This window comes from Hevea brasiliensis, chromosome 10 (genome assembly GCF_030052815.1).
Source record: "Hevea brasiliensis isolate MT/VB/25A 57/8 chromosome 10, ASM3005281v1, whole genome shotgun sequence".
NCBI classification, from domain to species: domain Eukaryota; kingdom Viridiplantae; phylum Streptophyta; class Magnoliopsida; order Malpighiales; family Euphorbiaceae; genus Hevea; species Hevea brasiliensis.
Window position 1 is genome coordinate 24,272,884 of NC_079502.1, and position 6,101 is coordinate 24,278,984.

Here is a 6,101-nt window from a genome sequence, read left to right on the forward strand (position 1 = left end):
ATTCAAGTACATTTCCACAATTTAAAACAATAACATACAAGTAGTCATAATTTATTTCAATTGAAAATAATTCAAAAGAAATAAATATTGTGCACAAACACAATTTATCATATGAAATATTATTCAGAACAAAATCAGTTGAAAACTAGTTGTGCACAAACACAATTTAAAACAATAATGTACAATAGTCATAATTCATTTCAATTGAAAAATTCAAAAGAAATAGCCGTTGTGCACAAACCTCTAATATTTGTCTCCTGGTCTGGACTCAGTGTTTCCTTCCCTTTTCCTGAGTCTTTGGTAACTGAGAAACACAATTTGAAGTGTTTCAGTGCTAAATTAATTTGTCTCTAATGATAATGTTCGATAAGTAATTCACTGAAAGCTATTATTTGCTTAATCACCTAATATACCGACCCTCGATGCGTTCTAGGTAAATTAGGTTTTAGTGTCATTAATATGTCACATTCGATAGGGTTTTAGGTTGGTACGTTTTACCAAACTCATTTCCTCGTTTAGTGCATTTTAATGCAACTTGCTGGATTCCATGATACTAGTTTAACCTAGCCGGACGACCTAGTTTCCTCGGTTTTCGGGTTTCGGTCAAAACTACAAACTTGTAGATCTATGTCTTATGGACCGCGGTGAAAAATTTCAGGTCATTCTGAGTTAATTAGACTGAGTTATGGTCATTATACTATTGCTGGTCAAATGGTATCAAATTAGGTCAATTTTTGGTCAATTTGGTCAACTCTGGTTCGGCCAGTTTTTGGACCCAAACTTGTGCAAGCTTTTTGACTTGCTTCTGGTCTTTTCTGGGCTTTGGTGTCTTCATAAGACTTGTAGGTATGGGTCTTAACTATTCTTGGTTAAAATTTCAGGTCAATTGGACCTGTTTTGAGTGAGTTATGGCCTAAACACTCACTGCTGCCCAATTGGTCAATTTTCAGGTCTCAATTGTACCTAATCCGAATTGGTCATTTTCTTATGTCACCTTGCAAGCAGAATTTTGGTATGCTTTCTCAATGAAAGTTGGCACATTTTGTGCCTAGTTTCACCTCCAATTGGTCTCATACCAATTGAGGTTACACATTTAAAGTTATAGGCTAAAATGTATACTGCCTTAATCACATTGCTTAAACATACATCAATTACACCTTTACCTTACTAGATGTTCACTTCCCTACCAAATCTGTTTTGGTACATTACCAAAACCATACTCCACTTCACTTTAAAGTCATTTTGGGCAGATTACAATTATCCTCAACACACCAAATATAACTCTAATTCCCAAAGTCCAAATACAATTACACATACACATAAACATTACTAGTTTTTACATATACTTTACACAACAAATTCATATACATATCCATCAATCCTTAATGCCACAATTCTGCCCATATTTTCATGAACACATACACTTATCCAAGAGTTTCAAGGCTGCCGAAAATGTCCCTCAACCCCAAAGTGTCCTACAATTCACCAATTTCCATTCTAAGTGCAAAATCACCATATATATGTGGAATAATTTACTAGGATATTAAATCACTTAATCAACATCATTTCTCACCAAATATATGTACAAATATTTCATCAAATACATAACTCCATGGCTGTCCAAAATGAACATCTCAATAACTCTTTAAACCAAAAAATTTTCTTCACAAAACCAACACCCATAACATGTACACAAAGTTTAACAAAGCAATCTTCAAAAATGTGAACTTACCTTATGGTTGGAACTTGCCAAACCTTGATTAAACTTCTTAAATTTGGTATCAAGCTCTTCCTTATGATGTGTAGACAAACTTTCATGAAGGAACCTAAGTGATTGAAGGTGAAATGGAGGGTTAGATGAAGCTTGAATGAAAAACATCAATGGTGGTTTCTCTTTTCTTCAATTCGGCAATGTTGGGAGAATTGGAGAAGATGAAGAATTCAGATGGCATTATGGACTTACACCTGCCCCATTACATGTTTAATTTATTCATTAGTGGACCACTTACTTAAGAAAAATGATTTAATAAGATTTAAGTGCTAATTACACAATTTTCACTCCACTTTTGGCTATTTATATTAGGTACCCCCAAATTAATTTTTCATTTTATTTTCTAAGTGTAATATTATTTATTTTTAATGGACATTTAGGTCAAAAGACACTTCGGGATGTCAAATGACCATAATGCCCCTGTTCGGGTTGCATTCCCGATTTTTCAGTAACACCGGGTTTTGTCCGTTTTTCGATTTCTCACTTTTCTTTGTACTAATTACTTAATTTTTATTTGATATTTCTAATGATATTTATACTTCAATAAATATTTATTGGAGTCCTAAAAATATTTTCCAGGGTTCCCCGCAGTCCAGGGCTAGTCAACGGTACACGCCGTGACTTCCAGTCTGATCACCATCGCTAGGGTTTTCGGCTCGCTTAACTTGGTTACATTTCTTTGCTATTATTTTTCCTTTGTTTTTCTTGTATTTTCTTTTCTTATATTTCATTATTTTATGTCTCCTCACACATATTGAAGTGTGGTTCTAGGCATCTTAGCTGTCCGGACAGCACTGGTCACCGGGACAGCAGAACGCACTACCGAACATAGGGGTGTTATAGAGTTTCTATAATATAAATAAGGAAATAAGAACGTAATAAATCTACTTTTGGTAATCCTACGAGGAAGAAACCAGGTTAAACTCAAAGAGCTCTCCTGTTACCTGAGGAAAAATAGTTGAACATGAGTGAGCGTTAGACTCATAGAGTAAGATATTGATTTTAAATACAATTTATATATCTATCTAAGGCTAATGCATCCCTAAGGATAAAATGCAACATATATCAACACATTCAACCAAGTTCAAACAATATTCAAACAAAGAATCATTTAAAGCACTCACACACTTGTGTATCACATCAACCAAATATATATATATATATCGGAGCTGATCCTCTACACAGCTCTCTTAATTCCAACCTCTGCCAGGGAGATTAACTCCAGCTGGACTTTCTCTTAATAATCCAAATGCGGGGGTCAGCGAGATCAACTCAAAGCTGTACTCACTCTAACTTATCATAAAAAGGATCAGGCCCCAAGTAAGACTAGCTTAAGCTGATCTGCCCATCCTATCCATATCCAATACCATACCTCACGCACGCCGACACACGCACACAGCTCCAAAATTTCATCAAATAATAATGTAATACAAAGCGTACCTATAATAGTTATATACATATAATTATAAGTAAATGCATAATATGCCTTGTATGTATAATAATATTAAAATTATAAATAAAATCAATATCTACTCACAAATCCACTAGCTATCACTGCGGCTGCTGGGCGGAAGAAGAAGGCTGATTCTGATCACCTCAACAATTATATTAATGATTTCATCAGTATCAACACAAAATAATTATTTAAAAATTTAGGGTGTGACATTCTTCCCCCCCTTGCAAAAAAATTCATCCTTGAATTTTACACAAGGCAGAATAAAAAAAAAAAGAATTACATATTAAACAAGTATGGGTACTTGCTACGCATATCCTGCTCTGACTCCTAGGTGCATTCTTCCACAAGACTTTAACCATAGGGATTTGCTTTGACCAAAGTTGTCTCATCTAATAGTCCACTATGACTATTGGTTGCTCCTCGAAGGTTAAATCCTCATTTAACTCCACTGTATCTGGTTGCAGCACATGAGAAAGATTGGGAACATAGTTCCTAAGTATGGAAATATGGAATACTAGGTGGACATGAGGAAGATTTGGTGGCAACTCCAACTGATTCGCAACTACTCCCACTCGGTCCATGATCTCAAAAGGTCCTATGTAACGGGGTGCCAACTTGCCTTTCTTTCTAAATCTCATAACTCCTTTCATAGGAGAGACCTTTAAGAACACTTAGTCACCCACTGCAAATTCTACACCTTTCCTCCTCATATCTACATAACTCTTCTACTTGCTAAAAGCTGTCTTTAAATGTTCCCTGATCAAAGGAATCATCTTTGAAGTGTACTGCACCAGATCTAAATCATGTACTTTCGCCTTTCCAACTTCTATCTAATGTAGAGGGGACCTACACTTTCTGCCATATAATACCTCATAGGGTGTCATTTCAATACTGGAATGATAGCTGTTATTATAAGCAAACTCCACTAATGGTAGTTGATTATCGCACTAACCTCTAAAATCTATGACACACATGTGAAGCATATCCTCCAATGTCTGAATTGTCCTTTAAGACTGTCCATCTTATTAGTAGTATGCCCTAGAGCATATCATTTAGTATGTATCTTGTACATGTTTTTATTAGTAAAAGGCATTTCCACTTTTTCGTTTACATAATATATTTATGTGTAATAGAAAAGGTCCATTGATATTTTGTTAGAAATTCTATTCTTAAGTTGTTAAGAATATGAGTGACAGTATTTCTAGTACAAAGTATCATAAATAGGTTCACAATCGAGGATACTTCATAATAAGGACATGACTTATCCAGAAAGATTATATTCATGTTTGTTCCCAAGTTATTTATATGAGATATAAATAAGATGGAATGGTGAGTCTCATGCCATATAACAAACATGATAGGCACTTATACATGATAAGTAGGCCGAACTAGTGACACTTATAACAAGCACATGGAGTTTACTCTTGTCAATGCATTGTCATAAATCATATTAGTGCATATAATCTTTAGACCTGAGATAGTGCAATTATCTTATATATAGGTGGTTTGAACTTGATACTGCTTTCATACTTGTACTATGTATAGGTATATGGGCATGTGTTGGCTCCTACTAGTTATATATGGAGGTAGGTGTCCATCAAGATGGAATCTGTTCCTCTAAGTAAATAGAGATAAAATCCTATGTTCATTTAATTGTTCTTGATGTTTCAAGTTTCTGGCTAGGACAGATAGATTTATTCAGAAAGAGTTTCTGATGAGAAAATCTTTTTAATCAAGAACTGGAATTAAAAGAGAATATAATATTCATAGCAAATGGGGTTTGACATAAACCATGACTCCAACTTGAGTTGGGATATTATAACAGAGAGATTTTAGTACATGGTAACATATGATTATAGGTTCATTTAAGGTAAACCTTATTACTAATTGGGTGGCCATGGCATACTATGCTAGGTGTTAACCATGGTCTATGAGGTGTATAAAATAATTTAGAGAGATCATTTATGGTAAGAAAGAGTTTTGATGATATTAAGAGTTGATATCATATCTCATTACCAATTAGTGATGAGCCTAGTAAGTCACACACATACAAAAGTTATCACCTAATTAAATATGATTTAATTAATTAATTAATTAAAGAGTTTAATTGATTAATTAAATAGGTTTGATTTGCAATTAGATTGTATAGTCCCTAGCATAACTTGAAACCAAATTTAGGTTGTTAGATGTACAGTATAAGTTAAATTTATATTTAAAGTGTTTAAATATGAATTTAATTAATGAGAAATTAATTAATAAAGATTAATTAATTGATTTATATTTGATATAAACTAATTAGAAGAAGAGAAATTGTAACACCCCTATGTTCGGTAGTGCGTTTCACTGTTCCTGTGATCAGTGTTGTCCGGACAGCTAGGATGCCTTGAACTACACTTATATATGAGTGAGGAGACATAAAATAATGAAATACAAGAAAAGAAAATACAAGAAAGACAAAGGAAAAATAATAGCAATGAAATGTAACCAAGTTAAAAGAGCCGAGAACCCTAGCGATGGGTGACCGCACCGAGAAGTCGCGGCGTAGACCGTTGACTAGCCCTGGACCATGGGGAACCCTAGAAAATATTTTTAGGAATTAAATAAAGACCTATTAAAGTATAAATACCATGAGAAATATCAAAGAAAAATTAATTAATTAGTACAAAGAAAAGTGAGAAATCGAAAAAAACGGACAAAACCCGATGTTACTGAAAAATCAGGAATGCAACCCGAACAGGAGCATTGTGGTCATTTGACAAACCGAGTTGTCTTTTGACCTAAATGTCCATTAAAAATACATGATATTACACTTGGAAAATATCATGAAAAATTAAATTAGTGGTACCTAATGTAAATAGCAAAAATGGGGAGTTA